This window comes from Oryctolagus cuniculus, chromosome 1 (genome assembly GCF_964237555.1).
Source record: "Oryctolagus cuniculus chromosome 1, mOryCun1.1, whole genome shotgun sequence".
NCBI lineage: Eukaryota > Metazoa > Chordata > Mammalia > Lagomorpha > Leporidae > Oryctolagus > Oryctolagus cuniculus.
The window spans coordinates 130,868,067-130,880,487 of NC_091432.1; the positions used below are offsets into that span (position 1 = coordinate 130,868,067).

Sequence of the window (12,421 nt, forward strand, 5' to 3'; positions counted from 1 at the left end):
TACTGGCTGTGTGACCTTAGAAGAAATATCCCATTTCTCCATCTAGAAAATGAAGGTGGCATCAGTACAATTGTTCCTTGGTTTGGGGAATTGGTTCAGGGTCCCCCTGCTGACAGCAGACCTATTGATACTCAATTCCCTTGTTTGGAAGGGTCTAGCAATTGCACATATCCAATACACATACTCCCATATACTTAAAAACAGCTCTAGATTATTTATTATACTTCACACAGAGTAAATGCTCTATAAACAGTTGTTATGCTCTAAAACGTATGAAACATTGGCCAAAGAGATATTTTTTTTCTGTTCTTGGATGGGATTCAGTTACATTATGATCTAGAGCATGCACCTGGCAAGCAGTCCATAAGAAAACCACTCAACTCTATCTCTACTGACTCCACACACCTGTCACTGACATGTCACTGTTCCCCTCCCTTACCTTGTTTCATCCTTACAGCTGTCTCAAAATGGAATGGAAGGCATGCCACAGCAAGGCAGGGCTGATGAACACTATTCTGCTGTTCATTTGCTCAGGACAAGATTTCTCAGAGAGGAGTGTTTGGACTAACAGTTAAGATGCCCACATTAGAGAGCTTTGGCTCAATTTCCATCTTTGTGCTAATAAAATCCCTGGGGGCAACAGGTGATGGTTTGAACACTTGGGTCCCTTCCACCCACATGGGAGACTTGGACTGAGTTCCTGGACCCATTCCAGCCAGACACAAGCCCAGCTTCAGCCATTGTGGACATCTGGGTATTGAACCAACTGATGAAAAACTCTCCCAGGGTCTCTGTCTCCATGTACCACCACCCCAGATAAATTAATTTTGAAAAAAAAATCTGAGAAAATTAAGTCATTTTTTCTAAGCCTGATGATGTTGACATTTTATGCCCAGGCTGTGGGTAGGGCTGTTATTGAACTTCCAGCTCCACCCCTAGTTATCCCAGGCCTATAGCTGATCATGATCTCATCAGGGTTCTTTTCCCTAGCAAACTGGGCCCTGACCTACCTAAAAATTATGAAGATTCTCTGCTTTAAATCCAGCAGTGATCTTCCAGCAACTTCATTGTGTGTATCTTCTCCATCCTGGACATTTCTCAAACACCCATGCAAATTCTTTTCCCATCAAATACTTTCTGGAAATTATCCCCAGAGTCCTTCCTGTCTGATGCTGCAAAAATCCAAATCTGTGCCCCCTCCCCTTGACAAACTCTGTTTCTTCCTTTCCACTCCTATAGGCATAGGACTTAGTCTGAGGAGATGGTTAGCAGCTAAAGGTTGTGATGGTATTAGGAGTATGGGCATACAGTTAATATAATTATCTTCTGTGTCTTCACACAGTAGCTCACAGATAAAGACTTGGAAGGCCCAGGTTCAAGTCCCCACTGGGGAACTCAACAGCAAATTAAGCAGTTTTCTTCACCTCCCTGGGACTCAGTTTCTTCATCTGGAAAACAGGTGTTATGCAAGTCCTTACCTTCTGGGACTAGTGACTGTCAATTAAATGGTGCATGTGAATGGCTGACCCAGTGCCTTGAATTAAGTTGGGTCCCAAATATTACCACTGATTATCAATATGACCAAAAACAAAGAGTGAACACGTGAGATACCCATTAGGGTCCTGCTAGTATGAAAAGTAACTTCTGTTCATTTCATAATGTCCTCATGAACAACTGAACACTCTCACCACAAAGTAGTAGAGAATTGAGTTCATTGATCTTTTTGACCACATCACAGCCTACCCCCATTCCTTTGTTCTACATATTTATACACATAAAGTAACCCTGAGACCAAGTTCTTCTCCTGGTTAGGTCAGTCTTGTCATAGGCTGTCCCAGACCCTCAGAGAAAAACTTGAGCCATAGTAGCATAAAAGCAAACAAACAAAAACTAAATGATAGTGAGCCTACAGAATTTAGCAGGGCCAGAGAAGGCTGCTGCCTGAGAAGTGATCAGATCCAGAGGAAGGGATACCAGCATCATTAGCACAGTGGCCATGGGAAAGTATAGATGGCTGATAAGGATCCCATTCCTCATCCATTCCACCTGTTCCCATCTCACCTCAGGATATGAGCAACAGGTGTGTTTTATGAGACTAAGAGATCCGAGACAAGGAAAATGGAAAAAAAATTGAAAGTATTACCGATTCTTTGAATCTTAATGCAATTTTTCACCATTAATGATTTAATGTTGACTTCTTTTAAAAGATCCAAACTATTTTCTACTCTTTGAAAAATTTATTTCTTCCCATGATGAGTACTGCCCATGTGCATTCTAATCTTGTTCACAATGAACCTCTTGTGCATCCCTTCCAGGACTTTTGGTTGTTGGCCCTCTGATTTCTGTGCACATGCAGATTATCAGAAAGACAGAGCTTGCATGGAAGGTGATGGACACTAGCATGCATCTGAGACCTTCTATTTGTCACTATGGGTACTACACCCAGAGGGAACTCAGGCCTGCTCAAGGGTGTCAGAGTATGAGGTGTCCAGACCCTCCCCCTACAGGCGCAGACAACAGTGCTACCCCTTCTCCCTCTGATCCTTCAGAAATAAGGGACTGCACTTCTGACGTGTCAATGGATGCCAAGTCTTGAATGGTCAGCAGTGTTGGGGCTTTTCAGGGATTTACAGTGACCAAAGCATATGATCTGTTTGGAATTCTTTTCGAGGAGATCCTCATGAGAGGTTACAGGCTAGTTACCAGGAATATCAGAAAGATTAAAAGGAACTAGGACTGCTGATAAAGGACAAGATGTGGTACTACCACAGCCACCTATCATTGCTAAAAACTTAGGAGAGATTGAAGCATCACCCCTCCAGGAAAAGTCTTAATATCAATGTGTGTTTATAAACAGTTGGGGGTGACATGTTTTAATAGACCATAGTGGATGTTTCTCAGGGAGTAACATCAGGTGATGATTCAGGGATGGGGGTTCTGTATCAAGGAAAACTATTTTAGTTGTAACAGAGAATCCAATTATTGTGCACAACAGGTGGGAATTTAAAAACAATATAGCAGTTCACCAAAGAAATTAAAAATAAAATTACCATATTATTCAACATACTGGATACATGGATATTTCCAAAAGTTCACTGAATATCAAATTAAAATTTAAGTTCATTTTCATGGAAAATTTTGAAATCCATGAGAATCAGAGATCATCCAAGTTCATAAAATTGTGTATTAAAAAAAGTTTGTATGGATTTCAAGATGTTTCACCAAAATAAATATATTTTAATTCAGCTACTCAATAAGTAACTTGAAGTATCCTCATATAGTAAAATGAATGGATAGCAAGGACTCAGAACAAAGATGTATACATGTGTGGTCACAGAAGCATTATTCCCATTAATCAAAGATAGAAGTAACCTTAATTTCCCAGAAATAGCTGTGTGAACAGAAAATATGTGGTCAATTGATAAAACTGAATATTTATCAGTGTTAAGAGGGAATTTCCAACACTTGCTTCATCATGAGTGAACTTGAAGTCATGCTAAGTGAAATAGGATGGTCACAGAATGACAGATACGGTGTGACTCCTCTTCTATGAGATCCCTAAAGCAGTCAAATTCATAAAGACAGGAAGCATGGGGCAGAAGTCACCAGAGACAGGGGTGCAAAGAGCAATAGAGAGTTAATGTTCATTGAGTACCAAATTTTAATTAGGTATGAGGAAAAATGTTCTAGAGATGGATAAAGGTGATGGCTGTGCAATAGTATGAGTGTAGTTAATGCCACTGAAGTGCACATTTAAAATGATAAATTTCATCATCTGTATTTTAGAATTGTTTCAAAGAGGGAGAAAAGGAAAACTTAAGACAAATTTGTCAAAAAGGAAAAAGAAACTTTTGGCTCACAACTCTGAAGTCCATGTGTGGACCTAACTGTAGAAGCAGCATGATCCAGCTCTCAAAATCAAATATGGGATCTATGTCTTGACCTTATATTGCCTAAGGAACCTTGGGAGAAGGGCAACCCCCAACACTGTCAGACCTGCACCACTGCCACACTCAGTTAAGCAGAAAAGACTCATTCTCCTTGTTAGCTCAAACAGGATGCTATCATATCCCTCCCCATTACTTGAAGTGCCAATAACCCTTATTACACAATTACTGAAATCAGCCACTCTGGAAAGAGTATAGAATGCAGTGATAGGCTCAGACTCAGGCCCTGTGCCCCAACCCTTGGCTGGGGGAACCAGCCATATTTTACTATAGAGAATATGAGGGTGGGAGATGATGTCCCTTAGGCCAAATGGAGATGCAGTTTCCAGAAGGAGAGAGAACAGAGGCATAGTTATCCATTCATTCACTCCATCACCTATTCAACATTTCTTAGTGTTTTGTGGCTCAGTCATTGGGCTTAATGTGGAGATGAAAGATGACTATAGCCAGGGCCTCAGCTATCCCTGGAGAAACATAATCTTGTGCAGGATGACAAAAATATGGGGGTACTTCAAAAGCTTCAGAGGGCTGGCATTTCATATAGTGGTTAAGATACTGATTGAGATGCCCACATGCCATGCCAGAGTGTCTAGGTTCAAGTAGTGACTCTCCACAAGCAGCAGCAGAGGTTATGGTATAATTGGTTGGGAGACCTGAGTTGAGTTTCTTGTTCTGCTTTTAACCTGGCCCACTTCCAGATGTTGTGGGCATTTGAGCAGTGAACCAATATTTAAAGATCAGTTCAGTAGCAATCTCTCTCTCTCTCTCTCTCTCTCTCTCTCTCTCTTTCAAATAAAATAAATTATTTTAAAGTCATGGTAAAATGGTACTATATGATTTGCTCCTCTGAGTTGCCAGATTGCATTTGAGAAAATGGCAAGAATGCCTTTATGCCTGTTGGTTTTCCAGGGCTGCCATCACAAAGCACCATACTCTGGATGGCTTCTTACAAGACACGTGCATTGTCCTCCAGATCTGGAGTCTGCAGGTCTGAGATCATGCTCAGCCAGGCTGGCTGTTTCTGAGAACTCTGGAGGGCAATATGCTCCAGGCATCTCTCCTAGTGCCAGGTGGGATACTGGCAATCCATGGTGTCCTTGGTTTGTAGACACATCCCCCTGATCTCTGCCTTCACTTGCACATTGCATTCTGACTGCCTGTGTCTGCCTACAAATCTATTTCATACGGATGTCATCCATATCAGATTGTGACTCACCCTGGTCTAGTATAACCTCACCCTGATAACATAATGACCTTCCTATGAAATAGCAGAGTACTACAGGTCATAATTTCAACACAGAACTTGAGGGTGAGGGGGGCACAATTCAGCCATGACAGTGACTTTCTCTTGGCTGATTTATCATCCTTGTTTCACACAATTTTGAAAAAAGGAAATAGAGGAAGAGAAGCATCTCCTTATGTTGCTAGACATGAAACAGAATCTACCATGTCTAGAATTGCCCTAAGCTGACTTGAAAGCTCCTAAACATTCTAAATAGGCATGAAGTCTAATTACCATGACTACCTAAAAAAGCAGGGACAGGCATTAAGATGTCTATCAAGACAGCTGCATCCTATATCAGAGTGCCTTAATCCCATTCCCAGCTTGATGTCCTCACTACAGCTTTCTTTGGATGCAAATCCTGGGACATGGCAGTTGAGGGCACAAATACTTGGGTCATGGTCACCTACACTGGAGAAACAGATGGAATCCCTGGCTCCTAGCTTTGGATCAGCCCATTCCTGGCTGTTCCACCTATTTTGAAAATGAACCAGGGCATAGGGGAGCTCTGTCTTTTGTCTCCTTTCTCTCCTCTCTCTCTCCCTCTCCCTTCCTGCCTTCTCTTCTTCCTCTCTCTCTCCCTCTCAGGTAAATAAATAACAAACAACTTTAAAAATTAAAAAAGGCAAACCATGTTAGGGCTAAATAGACAAAGAAATTGTCAGGGAGAGTTGAAGGTACTTCCCCAATACCAGGTGAAGAAGGTTAAATACTCTTGTCAGTAAGGACTTGCTTTGCTGTACACAGCTCATACATGTGTACAGTATACTCATACATGCATAAAAGACACTTTTTCCTTAAAAGCATATACAACAGGTTGCACTGATACCTTTACTTAAAAAAACTCAGAAATCCCAATTAATTCTTCCAATATGATGGGTTGTTGTATATCAATTCTGGGGTACCTGCATCTATTTTTGAGCCCACTTTATAAATAACCATTCTCTAATTAAACAAGCATGCTTCCCCACCTCTCTTCCTTTATCTTGACATTTGCCCTTAGCATGAATGCCTTCCCTATCTCTCCTGTCCTCATCCAAGTTCCTGCCACATATTCTATCCCAGAAGAACCTGCCCAGTCTGGTGCATCTCTTCAGGGCAACAGTGGTCTTCATCACATAAGCATCACAGGGTGCCAGCAAATCTGTAAAACTTAGGATATCAGTGATTTTCCCAATGTTTGTTAAGGTTGGGTCTTTCATGTTCACTTTTTTGTTTATTTATTTGAAAGGCAGGGTTACAGAGAGGAAGAGGCAGGGAGAGAGAGAGGAGAGAGAGGAGAGAGAGAGGAGAGAGGAGAGAGGAGAGAGGAGAGAGGAGAGAGGAGAGAGGAGAGAGGAGAGAGAGGGGAGAGGGGAGAGGGGAGAGCGGAGAGGGGAGAGCGGAGAGGGGAGAGGGGAGAGGGGAGAGAGGAGAGAGGAGACAGAGAGAGAGAGAAAGTCTTCCAATCACTGGTTCACTCCTCAAATGGTTGCAAATGTTTGCAACAGCTGAGCTGGGCCAATCCAAAGCCAGGAGCCAGGAGCTTCTTCCAGGTCTCCCACACAGGTGCAGGGCCTCAAGGGCTTGGGCCATCTTCTACTGGTTTCCCAGGTGCATTAGCATGGAACTGGATTGGAAGTGGAGCACCTGGGACTCAAAACGGTGCTAATATGGGATGCCGGCACTGCAGGTGGCAGTTTTACCTGCTAAAAAACAGTGCCAGCCCCTCATGTTCACTTTTTATCCTTTGAGCTTTTTGATATTTATTGTTGGTTTTGTGACAGTTCCAAAATACTTGTTATTTATGTAATCCAGTGAAAAATATTCCTTTTAAATTATGTTTTAAAATTTAAAATTTTGCTAAGATTTTAGACAACAAATCATAAGAAAAACTTAAACACATAGTACTCCCACAAACACCATTTGTACGTTGATAGGTATTTTCCAACTTGTCTTTCATTTCCTTTTCTTTATGTTGTTATAATTACCCACACTTTTATTGCCTTCTAGATGGCACTCAGCACAAACATTTGACTATTTTGTCACATCATTATTATAATTAAGAGCTGCATGATCAGGGCTACTCTACCTTCTTATTTAGTTTGTGTGAAACACAAAATGCCCCAGATATGCAGAGTAGGGTTTTTGAAAGGTTGCTTTCATCATGCTCATCAAAGCACACATCCTGCCTGGTGAGGATGAACCTTCACAGTGGGAGTGGCACTTTTTGTTGCATGAAGATGCTGTCCACCTGTTGAGATATTTGCTTTTGAGCTGTCCAGGTGCAGGTGATTCCTTTGTGAAATTCCTCTACTAAGAGATGGGGCTTTCTCAGGTGAACAAAATGTGTTCAGCTGGCAACAGACTTGTGTATGGATTTCCCTCAAATAGATACCCATATGTGTTTATCAGTTCTTTCTTAGCAAGAGAGATCAGAATTTCCAATGTAATGCTTTCTGGATTGTAAGTTATCTTGTAAACTGTCTTCATAGGTCTCTCTGGAGTAAAGAATTTTAAAAAACAAGGTACCAAGGAACTATAAGATTGGATGATGTATTGTGGAATATGAAGACTAACAGCAATGAATTCTGAATTATAAAAATCCAAAGATATTAATGTTCTCTAGGAGGACTGAACAGCTATGATTTCCTCACTCACTTTTCAGGACCTTTTGAGGAAAAGGGGTGCAAGGTGCTTGTATTCAGTAATCCCATCTAACTCTGTTCTTGGTATCCCAGAAGGAGTGAGTACAAGAAAGGGTTTTAAGGAAATGAGATTGAACAAGGACCTGTAATTCCTTAGTTGCAAAACTTGGAAATTTTATCCATAAATGAGTTATATAACCTTTTTCATCACCTATTTAAATAAAACTTGAGAGAAAAAGAAAGCTGGGTTTATCCTAGTGAAAGTAATGGATAAAATTCCCCTACCTCCATGGGAACTCCCTAAGCAGAATGGGAGTAGTTCATCCAACTTTTGTTCCATGGTTTGCAGGAACCAACAAATGGTTGCTGATAAATTTCAGAATTCTCAGTTGAATTAGGATTTCAAATAACAATGTTTTGGCACAATTAATTCCTAAATATTGCAATGAAGAACACAATAAAGGGTATTCATTGTTTATCTGAAACTAAAATTTATCAGTGTGTCCTGTATTTTTAATTGATAAATCATGTGAGAATACAAAATAATTTCCTTATAGTTAAGTAAGGGGGCAGAAAACAAGCAGATAAGAACCAGTCATTGGGGGGTGCTGCTGTTGTGGCACAGCAGCTAAAGCTCCCATCTGAAAGGCTGGCACCAGTTCACATCCTGGTTGCTTTTTTTTTTCCCCAAAATCTGGCATTCTTTTCTTTTCTTTCTTCTTCTTCTTTTTTTTTTTTTTGGACAGGCAGAGTGAACAGTGAGAGAGAGAGAGAAATGTCTTCCTTTTCCGTTGGTTTACCCCCCAATGGTCGTTGTGGCCGGTGCGCTATGGACAGCGCACCACGCTGATCTGAAGCCAAGAGCCAGGTGCTTCTCCTGGTCTCCCATGCGGGTGCAGGGCCCAAGCACTTGGGCCATCCTCCACTGCCTTCCCAGGCCACAGCAGAGAACTGGAAAGGAAGAGGAGAAACTGGGATAGAATCTGGTGCCCCAACCGGGACTAGAACCTGGTGTGCTGGTACTGCAGGCAGAGGATTAGCCTATTGAGCTGCGGCACTGGCCCTGGTTGCTCTTATTCTGGTCCAGTTCCCAGCTAATGGCCTGGGAAAAGCAGTGGGCAATTCCTCAATTGTTTGAGGACTTGCTACTCATGTGGGAGACCCAGAAGAGGATCCTGGCTCATGGCTTCTGCATGGCTCAGCACCAGACATTACAGTCATTTGTGGTGCAAACCAGTGGAGGAAGTCTCTCTCCACCCCGCCTCTGTGTGTGTTTGTGTGTGTGTGTGTGTGTGTGTGTGTTTCTCCCTCTCTGTGTGTAACTCTGCATTCCAAAGAAATGAATAAATCTTCATAAAAAGATATCTGCCTTTGCAGCACTCAGGATCTGAGAGTTACTTCTACTATCCTTCAGCCATAATATTGCAGTTCTTACCTGAGACTGAGCTTATTTTTGAAGGATGTCCAGATAGGAAACAAACCACATCTTCTGTCTTGGTTTTATCAGGTGACCCTTAAATTCTCTGTGTCCTGTGTCTGGATCTGTGTCTGCCATGAGACAATAGCCTTTGTATACACAAACAATACATTGGCTGAAAAGGAGTTTTTAAGATCAATTCCATTCACAATAGCTATAAGGAATTAAATATCTTGGAATAAGTTTATCCAAGGATGTCAAAGATCTCTACAATGAAAATTGCAAATCACCAAACGGGGAAATAGGAGATATAAAAGTTGAAAAGTGTTCAATTTTCACAGATTGAAAGAATTAATATCATCAAAATGTTCATGCTACTGAAAGCAATTTACAGATTTGATGCAATCCCAATCAAAATACCAATGGCATTCTTCTCAGACCTAGAGAAAAAGATAATGAAATTCATATGGAAACACAAGAGATCCCAAGTAGCTAAATTAATATTATATAATAAAATCAAAGCTGGAAGCATTACAATATCAGATTTCAAGGCATATTACAGTGCAACTATAAGAAGAAAAAAACCTGGTACTGGCACAAAATCAGACGTGTAGAGCAATGGAGCAGAATAGAAACTCCAGTTATCAATCCACACATTTACAACCAACTTATCCTTGACACAGGAGCTAAAATCAATCCCTGGAGCAGGGACAGTCTCTTCAAAAAATGGTGCTGTGAGAACTGGGTTTCTACATGCAGAGATATGAAACAAGACCTCCACCTTATACCTTACACAATAATCCACTCAAAATGTATCAAAAGCCTAAATCTATGATCCAATGCCATCCAATTACTAAAAAACATTGGGGAAACTCTGTAACACATTGGCATAGGTAAAGTAGTTTTGAAAAAAAACACCATGGAAGCACAGGAAATCAAATACAAAATTGTCAAATGGGATTACATTCAGCTGAGAAGTTTCTGCACAGCAAAAGACACACTCACCAAAGTGAAGAGACAATTGACATGATGGGAGAAAATGTTCGCAAACTATGCAGATGATAAATGGTTGATAAACAAAATCTATAAAGAGCTACAGAAATTTAACAACAACAAAACAAACATTCCAATTAAGAAATGGGTGAAGGACTTGAACTGGCATTTTTCGAGAGGTAATTCAAATGGCCATCAGATACTGGAAAAAAGGCTCAAAGGAAGTGCACTGTGGCAAAGCAGGTAAAGCCACTGTCTACAGTGCTGGCATCCCCCATAGTGCCAGTTTGAGTCCTGGCTGTTCCACTTCCAATCTAGCTCTCTGCTATGGCCTGGGAAAGTTGTAGAAGATGACCCAAATGCTTGGGCCCCTACACCTGTGTGGGAAGTAGCTCCTGGCTCCTGGCTTCAGATTGGCCCAGCTCTGAGTGTTGCAGCCATTTGGGGAGTGAACTAATGGATGGAAGCTCACTCTCTCTCTCCCTCTCTCTCTTCTTCTCTATATCTCTCTTTTTCTCTTCCTCTCTGTAACTCTGTCTTTCAAATAAATTGATAGATTTTTCAAAAAAGAAAAGAAAAAAGCAATTAGCAATTAGGGACATGCAAATAAAACCACAATGCAATTTCACGTCACTCTAGTTAAAATGGCTCTCACACAGAAATCTATAAAAAACAAATGCTGGTGAGGATACAGCATTAAAAAATGTACCCTAACCCAGTGTTCATGGGAAGGTAAAGTGGTCCAGCCACTGTGGAAGACAGTATGTATATACTTCAGAAATCTGAATATAAATCTACCATATGATGAGGCCATCCCTTTCCTGGGAATTTACCCAAAACAAAATTAATCAGCATATGGAAGTGTTATCTGTACCTACATGTTAATTGCAGCTCAATTCATAATAGCTAAGACATGGAATCAGCCCAGATGTCCATCAGCTGTTGATTGAATAAAGAAATTATGGTATAAAGTACAACTCAGATGTAAAAAAAAAAAAATAAATCCTGTCTTTAGCAACAAAGCAGATACAACTGGAAGTCATTATACTTCATGAAATAAGCCAGTGCCAAAAATACAGATACAATGTGTTTTCTCTGACCTGTGGTAACTAATACAGTACCTATAATGTAATCCACTGGAATGAAATGATTATTTTGAGATTTGCTGATTATTAATAGCCCTCGTCTCTTCTGTTGAGGAACATTTTTTTTCTTTATGCTAATTGTTGAATTCTGTATTTAATGTAGGATTAACATTATGAGCACAAAGTAAACTGAAAATGGATCCTGTAAAAATTAAAGAGTGGAAACAGCAGAGGTAGGAAGGAAAAGGGTTGGGATATTGGTGTGACAGAGGATAATGTGGGGTGTATCACTATCTTTCTAAACCTGTATATGAAATGCATGAAACCTTGGTAACATAAATAAGATTTTTAAAAAAAATACAAAAAATGTGCAGGCTTTTGTGGTGAAGGTCCTTGTTGAGCAGCTGAACAACAAGAAACCATGGACTCCACCAAGGTCAGCAAGAGACTGTTCACAGGCTCTGCATAGCAGAAGCTTTCAGAGACCTGCTGACCACAAAGGTCCCCAGGAACAATAGACACTGATGGCTGGGGAAGGTGGAAATAGTTCTGCTTCCCAAGAAAATGCCTCTAGGACTTCCAAACTGAATTCAACGAGGGATGGTGATAGTTGTAATGGCAAAGAAAAAGGAAAGGGTTCAGGTAACTCCCAAGGATCCAAGGACAAGCCATTAGGGAATTGGGGATGGTGAAGAGAGATATCTTCCATCTGCTGGTTCATTCCCCAAATGACTACAATGTTCCAGGGATGGGCCAGGCCAAAGCAATTAACTAGGAGCCCCTTTAGGCACACTAGTAGGGAGCTGGATTGTGAGTGGAGAAGCCACAGCTCAAACTCCCATATGAGATCCCAGTACTGCAGATGGTGGCTTAACCAACTGTGCCATAGTGCTGGCCTCATGGAACTACATATTTAACTCCCTTTCCTCATAGCAAATGCTGGCAAGCCCCAGGGGCTCCATTCTGGGCTAGCTAGTAGCAAGGCTGTTCCAATGATGAAGTGGGCCCAGATCCCTTAAACTAACCATACTTTTCCTAACAATGATGCTTTGAATAGATGTGTACAGTGT

At 41.0% G+C, this 12,421-nt stretch overlaps 1 long non-coding RNA gene across 1 annotated transcript in view; it reads left to right on the forward strand.

Annotated features, from left to right (window-relative positions):
- The window catches only part of LOC103345341 (uncharacterized), a 190,676-nt gene that overhangs the window by 89,680 nt on the left and 88,575 nt on the right, over positions 1 to 12,421 (forward strand). The window lies entirely within an intron of this gene.